This window comes from Diabrotica virgifera, chromosome 5 (genome assembly GCF_917563875.1).
Source record: "Diabrotica virgifera virgifera chromosome 5, PGI_DIABVI_V3a".
Classification (NCBI taxonomy): Eukaryota; Metazoa; Arthropoda; class Insecta; order Coleoptera; family Chrysomelidae; genus Diabrotica; species Diabrotica virgifera.
The window spans coordinates 231,231,349-231,244,132 of record NC_065447.1 but is presented as its reverse complement, the minus strand read 5'-3'; the positions used below and the strand labels follow the sequence as shown (position 1 = coordinate 231,244,132).

General features: G+C 33.8%; 1 protein-coding gene across 1 annotated transcript in view; it reads right to left on the bottom strand.

Annotated features, from left to right (window-relative positions):
- LOC126884707 (RNA binding protein fox-1 homolog 3) overlaps nucleotides 1-12,784 on the bottom strand; it is a 519,785-nt gene that overhangs the window by 429,181 nt on the left and 77,820 nt on the right. The window lies entirely within an intron of this gene.

The following is a 12,784-nucleotide window of genomic DNA, read 5'->3' as shown; positions in this document are numbered from 1 at the left end:
ATGGCTGAGAGGCACTACTGACTACAAATTTAGACGGTTATTGTGTTATATTGAAAAAACGGGAACAAAATAGGAACAGCAACGAAAGTAGCTAAACTTTAGCAACAAAAGGATAATAGGAAATAATATACGTATAGTTAGGAAATATAGAATTACGTATTCTCTTTGAAAGGATCTAAAAACTAGAGGGTGTAGGATTTTCAATATATAGAGGCACAAACTCGGAAAATTATAAGATTTACCGGGTATTTCAATTCCGGGAGTTACTGGTTATCTGGTAACATGTAGATGTAGAAGTTTGGATCAAAGAAAAGTACTAGTAGTTTAGGACTTTTTCCTGGCTATTCAATGGTGACCTTTACTTTGACCTTGACATTTACATTCAAGGTCATGCCAAAGTCACGCGTTCTTATTCGAGCGGGAACCCATGTTTCTAACTGCAACAATTAATATAATGGATATAGCTACAGTCCACCAAACATGGCTGAAAGTGTGAAAATAACCACGCCCATGATGCGCATTCGTCATACGACGGACCTCGCACTCGCACACTTTCAGCTATGTTTGGTGAACTGTACGTTTGAATATAACCTTGAAAATCATGGTCACGGTTATTAGGTTAATGGGTTATATATTCCAAAGTAATGTAATAAAAGTTTGAGATTTTTTCACGGCTTATCGATACTGACTGACCTTGAATTTTACATTGTTACTTTGATCCTAACCCCTGTAACCCGTCCTTTGTACGTCCTTTATACCGTTTTCAGAGTCAAAAATATGGCCCCTTTTGAATAAAAATTCATGAACTTGATGCGATCAAGAATGTCATGATCAAGGTCAAATTCAAGGTCGGTATCGTTAAGCCGTGGAAAAATCTCAAACTTCTATTACATTACTTTCGAATCTATAACCCAATAATCTTGACCTTGATTTTCAAGGTCATATTCAAAGGTAAATATATCCATTCTATTCATTGTTGCAGTTAGAAACATGGGTTCCCACTCGAATAAGAACTCGTGGCCTTGACATGACCTTGAAGGTCAAAGTCAAGGTCAAAGTAAAGGTCGCCATTGGATAGCCAGGGAAAAGTCTTAGACTACTAGTACTTTTCTTTAATCCAAACTTCTACATGTTGCCAGACAACCAGTAACTCCGGGAATTGGAATACTTATAATTTTCCGAGTTTGTGCCTCTATATCTTGAAAATACTCCATCAGATCGAGATCTGCCCATGAGAACTTTTCATCAGGATGTTTCAAAGAGTATTTTCCCAAAGTATGAACTAAATCCACTAGGACCTAATTTCCATAAAGTTTGTGCGGGGTACTTTTAAATCTTTTAGTTTTTTAATTTTCGGAATCGAAGGCACCACTTCCGGCCGGTCTGTCTTGACCTAAATTCTCTCGCGGTCTTATTTGATTTCGTCAATTGCAGTAAGCTCACTACAGCAATTACTTATATTATTTAGAAATATATAGTTAAAATAATATCTTATCCATCGCTAAAATGAGAGTTATTGTAATCGTTGAATTAGGTTAAGAGTCAGAGAATTTTCAAGGAGCAGACAGACCATCTACCACTGTAAGTTACACTTTATTTATTATTACATAATATTACTTACTACCTTAAGAAAAATGGTTTACGTGTACAGTTGGAGTCTGTTCTAAATGTATTTATATTTTTTAGTTTGGAGAACAAAAGGCTTCGTTCGTTGGTAATATAATGGGCATGTATAAAATATGTTGTTTTTCCGTTGCATAAAATGGGATATTGTATGAGCAGATAAAATAGTATAGGTATAGGCACTGCTGACACATATTTAGATGGTTATTCTATTATATGGAAGAAACGGGAAAAAAGTTGGATAACGAAAATCAGAATAGCAACGAAAGTAGCTAAACGTTATTTAAGATTCTGTTCAAGTATCAATTTAGGAACAGTTTCTATGTATATAGCAACGAAAAGTATACGGATAATTATAGGTCTGGATCCCGCGTATGAAAAAAAAGTTGATTAATAGCAAGCTGAAAATTTGTTAATAGCTTAAAGGTGTCTAGTCAGACAAACTTTGATATATGGGAACACTGGAACAGGGGAAGTTTTAATTGTGGAACAGGTTAAAAATTTGGAACGGTCAGACCAAGAAAACGGGACATGTATTTTGTCCGACAGAACAGACTTAAACTCTCCGAACAGAGATTAAACTCTCATGCAAAAATCAGACTACTATTTATCACCAAATGGGCGTTTTAATGAGAGGAACATGTAGAATATGTCAAATGACAGGAATTATGACAGGTGATAAATAGCAGTCTGATTTTTGCATGAGAGTTTAATCTCTGTTCGGAGAGTTTAAGTCTATTCTGTCGGACAAAATAAATGTGCCGTTTTCGTGGTCTGGCCGTTCCAAATTTTTAACCTGTTCCACAATTAAAACTGCCCCTGTTCCAATGTTCACATATATCAAAGTTTATCCGACTAGACACCCTTAAGCTATTAACAAATTTTCAGTTTGCTATTAATCAACTTTTTTTTCATACGCGGGATCCAGACCTATTAGGAGATAAATAGGATTACATTGTCATATCCTTTTTCAAGGACCTAAAACTAGAGGGTAGAGTGGGAAACAATTTGCTAATTTTGTAACATTTTCTAAAATCTTTCAATTTTTTATTTTTCTTCAACTTAATACTAATATGCTACTGAGGTTCATGTGTTTTCATTTTTTTTAGTGCCTTTTGCTAACTTGTAAAAGCGTAACATGAATTTCCGTCCGTGAGTGAAGACTACAGAAATTTCATACCTTTGAACCACGGGGGGTAAATTCGAAAACGTCCAATTAGACACATCATACTTACTTAGTTGGTAATTTGCGGAATCGAAAAGCACCACATCTGGCCAAGCTGTCTTAGGAAGTAGACCTATCTTCCTTTCGCAATCTTGTTCGATCTCGTCAAGTGCAGTAAGCTCACTTCAGCAATTATTTCTCTTTAGAAATATCATCATTCATCATCATCACACAGCCAAATTTGTCCACAATCGGACATAGGCCTCCTCCAGATGTCTCCACCCTTCTCTGTCCTAGGCAGCTGCAATCTAGTTTGTCCCTATTCTTTTAATGTCGTCGGTCCATCTGGCAGATAGTCTTCCACGACTTCGCTCGTCTGCCTTTGGCCGCCACTCTAAGATCTTCCTTGTCCATCTGTTGTCTCTCTGTCTTGCGACGTGTCCTGGCCATTTCCACTTCAACTTCGTAATGCGTTTTATGATGTCTTCCACTCCAGTTCTTTGCCGTAACTCATCATTTCGTATTCTGTCTCTCAAAGTTAGACCAAGCATGGATCTTTCCATTTTCGTTGAGCTACTTGTAATTTTCTTATTGATGCTTTAGTCAATGTCAGTGTTTCAGCTCCCTAAGTGAGCACCGGAAGTACGCACTGGTTAAATGCTTTTCTTTTTAGCTTTATTGGGATGTTTTCCTTGAACACGTCTCTTAGTTTGCCATACGCTGCCCATCCTAAAGCTATTCTTCTAGATAATTCGCATGTTTGGTTGTCTCTACCTATTTGTATTTCGTGGCCCAGTTAGATGTATTTGTTAACTGGTTCGATATGGCAGTTTTCGATATAATAATAATAATAATAATTTGTAATTTTAATAATAATATGGTAGTTTTAATAATTTAATAATAATATGGTAGAAATATATGGTTAAAATAATATCTTATCCATCGCTTATATCGCAAACTTAGGTATGTAATACATACTAAATTCTTAACTATTTTGTGCTTTTCTTGTTCAGTTTTATGCTTTTCTTTTTTAGTCCCTCACCTTCACGTGTTTAGGGTTTTCCTCCAGTTTATTAATCTATCTCGGCCTGGGTCTCCCTAGCTATTTTTTTGGACATAATCAATAACCTAATGGTTCTTGTAAAGACGGATTGCATAATAAAATAAAAAAAGAATGTGTGTGTACTTTGTACGCACGTAAGAAGTTATACTTCTATTATATGATTATAAACGAAATTAATATACTTTTTATTTATATTTTATTTAAATATTAAATTAATTTATACTTACTACTTCTCAAACATTTTTATTAAAACAGTGCCAAAAATTAAAATAATAAAAAAATAAAACACACACAAACACATTAAAAATGCCACAAATGATTTCTGAACATTAATTGTCGGAAAAATTTTGAACTAAATACGTATTTTCTGAAAATAAAATTATATAATAAATATACTTACAATCATAAAATGTATAAAAAAAAGAATGTGTGTGTACTTTGTACGCACGTAAGAAGTTATACTTCTATTATATGATTATATGATTATATGATTATAAACGAAATTAATATACTTTTTATTTATATTTTATTTAAATATTAAATTAATTTATACTTAATACTTCTCAAACATTTTTATTAAAACAGTGCCAAAAATTAAAATAATAAAAAAATAAAACACACACAAACACATTAAAAATGCCACAAATGATTTCTGAACATTAATTGTCGGAAAAATTTTTAACTAAATACGTATTTTCTGAAAATAAAATTATATAATAAATATACTTACAATCATAAAATGTATAAAAAAAATAAAAAAATAAAAGTTTCTATTGGGATTCGAACCAACTTACCACGCGGCTGGTATTTCCGTTGTATTGGGATTCCCCGCATTAAAACTGCACCACAGAGGCAGCTTGTCATTATGTGCGAAGATCGTCTAACTAAACAGATTAACCTTTTGACATTTTTAACTTATGTAAATCAAATTATTTTGATTTTGAATTGAAATGATTTAGAATTGAAAAAATACAACAAAACATAGGGTAAGAAGACAATATATTAGGTGAATATTGATATAAATTTTGATGGTAATCAAATTATGTAAAAAAAAGTATTACATACTACTTATGTATTTTGGTAGGTTCAAGGTAGGTATCGGAGCCCGTATAACGACTAATACATTTCGCAATCACTTGCGTCGTGCAAAGTGGCTATGTTCAAATATCATAACAAAATTTGATCAACTATTTATAAAACACTTACCAGTGAAAGATTCTTTAGCTTTGAATAAGCGAGATCTGCGGCACTCATACTAGGCACAGTTTGATGAGCTTTCACATTGGCATGCAACAATCATCTCTTCTATGTAAATAAGTCCAAAAATATAATATGAAAACTATTTAAAAAGGCAGTATAACCATTAACTAACTTTTTGTTTGTTGTTTCTCTTCCTACAAATTTTAAAACGCAACAAGCATACATTATAACCAAACACAGTCCCACAGCTGTGCCACAGCTGCCATATTGGATAATTTTTGTCATGTCATTTGAACATCCAATCAGAACAAAGTTATAATGCGCATGCGCCCGGTCGCTAGGTTTTCCCATATAAAATTTCACCGTCATTACGCCCGTAAAGAAGTATAACTTCAAAAAATAAAAAAATAAAAGTTTCTATTGGGATTCGAACCAACTTACCACGCGGCTGGTATTTGCGTTGTATTGGGATTCACTCGCATTAAAACTTCGCCACAGAGACAGCTTGTCATTATGTGCGAAGATCGACTAACTAAACAGATTAACCTTTTGACATTTTTAACTTATGTAAATCAAATTATTTTGATTTTGAATTGAAATGATTTAGAATTGAAAAAATACAACAAAACATAGAGTAAGAAAACAATATATTAGGTGAATATTGATAGACATTTTGATGGTAATCAAATTATGTAAATAAAAGTATTACATACTACTTATGTATTTTGGTAGGTTCAAGGTAGGTATCGGAGCCCGTATAACGACTAATAAATTTCGCAATCACTTGCGTCGTGCAAAGTGGCTATGTTCAAATATCATAACAAAATTTGATCAACTATTTATAAAACACTTACCAGTGAAAGATTCTTTAGCTTTGAATAAGCGAGATCTGCGGCAGGCATACTAGTCACAGTTTGATGAGCTTTCACATTGGCATGCAACAATCATCTCTTCTATGTAAATAAGTCCAAAAATATAATATGAAAACTATTTAAAAAGGCAGTATAACCATTAACTAACTTTTTGTTTGTTGTTTCTCTTCCTACAAATTTTAAAACGCAACAACCATAAATAATCTAACTACAGCTGTGCCACAGCCGCCATATTGAAAAATTTTTGACATGTCATTTGAACATCCAATCAGAACAAAGTTATAATGCGCATGCGCCCGGTCGCTAGGTTTTACCATATAAAATTTCACCGTCATTACGCCCGTAAAGAAGTATAACTTCAAAAAAATTAAAAACCTCGAACTCATCATCTGCTTTTTTCTAATTCAATCTAACGGCAATAACCGTAAAAACTAGTTGATTAATAATTAATCTTTTAATAAGTCGTCTTTTCCTAATTTTAAAGTGATCATCCAAGACTTATTGAATTTCAAAGTTATGGCAGTTTATTAGGTATATAACACACTATTTTTTTTACTTACTGGTTTTTTTTAAATGTAAAAAAGCATAGGAAATTACTTCTATATAAAATATAATCTGTCTAGTTAACGCTTATTAACGAATTATATTCAGTTTTGTTTTGATGATGTTCGTTGCCCCAATAATGAAGGGCAATTACATGATTGAAATCCATGAAAATAAAAGAGGGAGTTTTCGTACAAAGAAACAAAATTTAAATTACAACAAAGAAGATATATAATTAATATTTATAATGATTGATTATTATTCATATAATTTGAAAGGCAGATGAGTTTATGCCTGAAGTTGCAGAAAAATGTGTTTACAATGTATTTAAAATACATTATTTGTATTACTTATTAGCTTCTATATTATAGGTGATTGCACTCTCATTTTGGCATTAGTTGGTGCCATCCCTAGACTGTTCCTAATAAATCGCAGATTGGTTCAAATCCGTTTCTCTCTCATTGCATTTTTTTCATATCGTTCCCCACATCATCTCACAGAACCCAATATACAGGGTGTCCCTAAAAGATTGGTCATAAATTATACCACAGATTCTGCGGTCAAAAATAGGTTGATTGAACCTGACTTACCTATATACAATAGTACACACAAAAAAAGTTACAGCCCTTTGAAATTACAAAATGAGAGCTGTTTTATTTTCATATATCGAAAACTCTTAAAAATTTTTTATTAAAAATAGATATGTGGCATTCTTATAGTAGCAAAATATTGAAAAAAAATTAAATTGAAATTTGTGCACCCCATAAAACTTTTGTGTGCGTTCCAAATAAATTATTATTGGGGCACCATTAGTTAAACACAATGTTTTTAAAACTTTTTGCCTCTTAGTACTTTTTCGATAAGCCAGTGTTTATCGAGATATTTTGAATATTTGTCGAATCCACCACATATTTGTATATGGTTAAGTACGATTATAGAAAATTATTAATAATCTGAAAATTTCCTGAAAAGGAAGGTCTATTCAGGGAAAGAATAGTAGAAAAAATATGTTGGAACATGAGAGGAAGCCCTAACACAATTTGGAGAAAAATGGCCAATATTATTAGAGAGACGGCTATTGAAATACTTAGGAAAACGTCAGGAAAGAAGTTTGAGGATAAAGAGACTTGGTGGTGGTCAAATGAAGTACAAGGAAAAATAAAAGAGAAGAGAAAACTATATAAAAAGTTGCAAGAAACCAGATCGGACATAGATCTTCAAAACTATATGGTCGCCACAAAGGAAGCGAAAGTAGCAGTAGCAAAAGCTAAAGCAGAAGCGTATTCAAACCTATACGATCAACTTGATACCAGGGAAGGCGAAGCAAAGATATATAAAATAGCCAAACAGAGAGCAAAGAAAGCAAGAGATTTTAATCAGATTAGATGTATCCGAGATGAAAATAATAAAATACTAATTCACGAAAAGGATGTCAAAAAGAGATGGAGAAAGTATTTTGACAGTTTATTAAATGAAGAATTTGATAGACAGCCTGTGGAGTTAACGGAGACAGTAACAGCAATGGTTACCAGAATAACAAACGTGGAAGTGGCTCAAGCGCTTCAAAAAATAAAGAAAGGAAAAGCAGTCGGACCAGATGATATTCCTGGGGAAGTATGGAGAGCATTGGATGAGACAGGAATAAGTTGGCTAGCAGGTCTATTTAATAGAATTATGGAAGTTGGACAAATGCCAGACGAATGGAGAAGCAGTATATTAGTACCTGTCTACAAAAACAAGGGAGACATTCAACAATGCACAAACTACAGGGCTATAAAACTACTTAGCCACACCGTGAAAATATGGGAGAGAGTAATTGATAGAAGGATACGTGAAGAAACCGAAATATCCGATAATCAATTTGGTTTTATGCAGGGCAGATCAACAACAGATGCAATTTTCATTGTAAGGCAACTGACGGAAAAATACAGGAATAAAGAGACCAACGCTCATATGGTATTCATTGATCTTGAGAAAGCATATGATAAGAGTTCCTCGAGAGATTCTGTGGTGGGCACTCAATAAGAAAGGAGTCCCTGGCGAATATGTAAAGATTGTGAGAGATATGTATGAGGGAGTAACGACTAGTGTTAGAACAGGTGTGGGAGAGACTGATAAATTTCAGGTGAAAGTAGGATTGCACCAAGGCTCGGTGCTTAGTCCTTATTTATTCTCATTAGTTTTGGACCAGATAACAGCGAAACTACAGGGTAGTATTCCATGGTGCCTAATGTATGCTGATGATGTAGTGTTAATAGGAAATAGTGAAAGAGACTTAAAACAAAAACTGGAACAATGGAGACAAGCTCTGGAGGAAAAAGGTTTAAAACTTAGTAGGACAAAAACAGAGTATTTGGAATGTTCATTTAAAGATGGAGTTACTACAAATAAAATGGTATTTTTGGATGGTGAAATGATTGTGAAAAGCAATAAATTTAAGTACCTAGGATCGGTATTACAGAGTAATGGAGAAATAGATGGAGATGCATGCAGTAGAATTAGGGCTGGATGGATGAAGTGGAAAGAAGCGAGTGGTGTGTTGTGTGACAGAAAAATTCCAATGAAGCTGAAGGGAAAATTCTATAAAACAGCCATAAGACCGGCTATGATGCACGGAACTGAATGTTGGGCAGTGAAAAAGAAAGAGGAACAACGAATGCATGTGGCGGAAATGAGAATGCTTAGATGGATGAGTGGAGTGACAAAGAAGGATAAAATTAGAAATGAGTATATTAGGGGAGGTCTAGGTGTGGCACCAATTGATGCCAAAATGAGAGAGCATAGGTTAAGATGGTTTGGTCATGTTCAACGTCGAGACTTTAATCACCCAATACGAAGAATAGCTGAAGTGCAGATTCCTGGAAGGAGTAGGAGAGGAAGACCAAAGACGACCTGGGGGAGACGATAAGGCAGGACATGTTGGTAAAGGGGATTAACATTGATATGACCCAAGATAGAATTGTGTGGAGAAATGCAATTAGGGAAGCCGACCCCCATAGGGATAAGGCAAAGAGAATGATGATGATTAATAATCTGAAAATTTATTTATAATTTATATTTTTAGGTATATTTTGAAAAAGAAGCCACATCTCGATAAAAGGTGACTTATCAAAAAAAGACTAAGAGGCAAAAAGTTTTAAAAACACTGTGTCTAACTAATGGTACCGCAATAATAGTTTAATTGGAACGTACACAAACATTTAGGGGGTTTAAAGGAACAAAACCCCCATACAATTTTTATGTAAACATATTAAAAAAGCAGCCACATCTCGATAAAAACTGGCTTATTGAAAAAATACTAGGAGGCAAAAAAGTTTTAAAAATGTTGTGTTTAACTAATGGTACCACAATAATGAATTAATTGGAACGTACACAAAAGTTTGGGGGGGTTTAAGGGAACAAAACCCCCATAAAATTTTTATGGGGTGGACAAATTTCACTATAATTTTGTTTTAAGGCGTTCCTGCCATAAGAATGATACATGTCCATTTTCAATAAAATATCTCTAATAGTTTTCGATATATTGAAAAAAATCGATTTTCGTTTTGTAATTTCAAAGGGCTGTAACTTTTTTATGAGCACATTTGTACTAAGGTAAGTTAGGTTGAATCGAACTATTTTTGACCCCAGAATGTGTGGTATAATTTATGACCAATCTTTTCGGGACATCCTGTAGAATCTGTCTAGTTTTGCGCCCATCTTGGTTCACCATGTTTTAATTCATTCTCAATCTCAAATGATGTTTTCCCGAGAAGGACGCGAGTGGCATCGGACTATAGAAGGCCGTATTCTTCTCGTATACATTCTAAGAACAGGCTGAACAACTTTTATTATCGAGCCGCATGTGTGTATTTCTTCAAACTAATAATACTTTTTTTATTTATGTCTGGTAAAGCTTTGAAACACATGGAAGGATAGTTCAGGGGTTAACAAACTGGCTTTGAAAACGCAATATAAATGTTAAACGATAACCGAAGATTTTTGGGTATCTTTAATATAATTAGTTCCGAAACATTAAAATACAGCAGACTCTCTCTATAACGAACACGGTTATTACGAGGTTTCGCTTATAACGAGGTACACTAAATGCCCATGAAATTCCTATTGAACTGTAAGGCTGGCCACCCACTCACTTACGGATATCGAAGAGGCTATGGCATGCAGGCCAGGGCCAGGATTCCGTGCACTGTAGATATCTACATGTCGCTTTCTATCGATGTCAATTTTCGTAAAAATATTTGAATTTTAGCTTTAATTGAATTATTTTCTAGTTTTGCTAGGTTATACTCTAATTGATGCTGAAGTGAGACTTAGTAAAACAAGAAAATATTTGAATTAAAACTAAAAATTAAAATATATTGACACTGCGCATATCGCTTTCTATTAATGTCAATATATTTGAATTTTTAGTTTTAATTCAAATATTTTCTTGTTTTACTAAGTCTCACTTCAGCATCAATTAGAGTATAACCTAGCAAAACTAGAAAATAATTCAATTAAAGCTAAAATTCAAATATTTTTACGAAAATTGACACCAATAGAAAGCGACATGTAGATATCTACAGTGCACGGAATCCAGGCCCAGGACTGAAGGCCGTTATTTGAGTAGTTAAGTTAATGAACTGCAGTTGAGACGCCACACACATGCAGTTTTGTGATCGAGCGTGCCAACGCCTTTACGAAAACTGCGTGTATGTGGTGATTTTGGCTTCAATTAACCGCCTGTCAGTCGCTCGGCCTCTTCGATATCCGTAAGTGAGTGGCCAGCTTAACACCTCTATAACGAGGCATATTTGGTTATAACAAGGAAAAATGAAATCGTAGAATATGTATCTTTACCTGTTTTTAGCGCTGTAATGGCTATAAATAAATACCCCAACATCTGTGTGGTTATCGAGGATAGTGCTGTAATAAAATCCACTGCCTATAATAAACTTCTTCCTGTTCTGTTTAGCTATCGACAGCTTCCTTCTTATGTAGGCGAAGCATGGTTTATTAGAATCAAGTGCCTTAAGGAATTGCTTCAATAGGCCTAGCTTAATATGGAGAGGTGGTAAGATTATTTTCTCTGATTCGACTAAAGACTGGTAATGTAACGACATTAAAGTATTATTTCCCGCATAAATAAGGCATAATACTGTGAGAACAACAAATATACTGAAAAGGAAGTTTAATTAACAATGTATTGTTATGATCTGCTTCTTATTAATTTTATATTAATTATTATTTATTTGATTAATTATTTAATTGTCGCAAATCATACATAAAAAATGAATAAAAAATCTCAGGGTGCCTTTTTATAATATCAAGAAAATGTCTAAATTATCTTACGTTATACTTATCTTCTCTCGTGGGTTCAGTATCTCTTAGTTGATCCTAATCGGGATAAAATAGGGAAAAGAAATAAAGCAAAATATAAAATAAACATACAGAATTGTCTTTTATTTATCAAAATCGATACTCTAAAAACCTATCAAATCTAAAACCTGTGGACACAGATGTCCGAATGAAATTTCTACCATTTAAATTTATTCTAGTTAAAAAAAACAATTTATCGGTTTGTTCCCGATGACTTTGGTACAACAAAATAAACAAAACCAAATTATGTATTCGCAAGATTAGCTATACTCCCTATTTACTTTCTGAAATGTTGGAATTTTAATTCCTACGCTTTTTACTCAAAATTTTAGTTTCCGAACATAAAAATATCTTTCACATAAGTTGACTGACCTTTTGCTTCACTCACTCTGATGTCTTCTCGTGACCCAAAACAGCTCTCCCTCGTTGACTATGTTAAAGGCTACTCATCAAAGCCCTCTCCGTTCTCCAGCTTCAAAACTATCAGCATACCAGCACCAATTCTCCAACAAGCCAGGCCTCTTTTGACCAGTACTCGATTCAAACAAAACTCCAAAAATTCTCTGCTCTCCTTCTCACAATAATACAGAATCAAAGAGGTATTTCGTCTCAATTTGATCTGTCTCTCGTTCCACTTTTCAGCACTATTCTCCACTATCAAACAACCACTGGTACTTGCTAACTATCTATCCACGAAAACGTCGAACTGCTCCTCAGCGATGCCAATAACATAATGACTTCTTTTTCAAACTCACTCAAACATTCCAACCACTTTTCCCCTTCCAAATTGCCAAAATTCAGAAACATTTCTCTTTTCCATTCGATAAACAAACAGTCATTCTTTCAAAATTATTCCGACCATCCTAATTACTTTCGGGGAACTCTACAACATTTACTCGGGGTGAAACAAAGATATTCAAATTCCAAACTTTCTTTTAAACCATTTTTCTAGAAAATGAT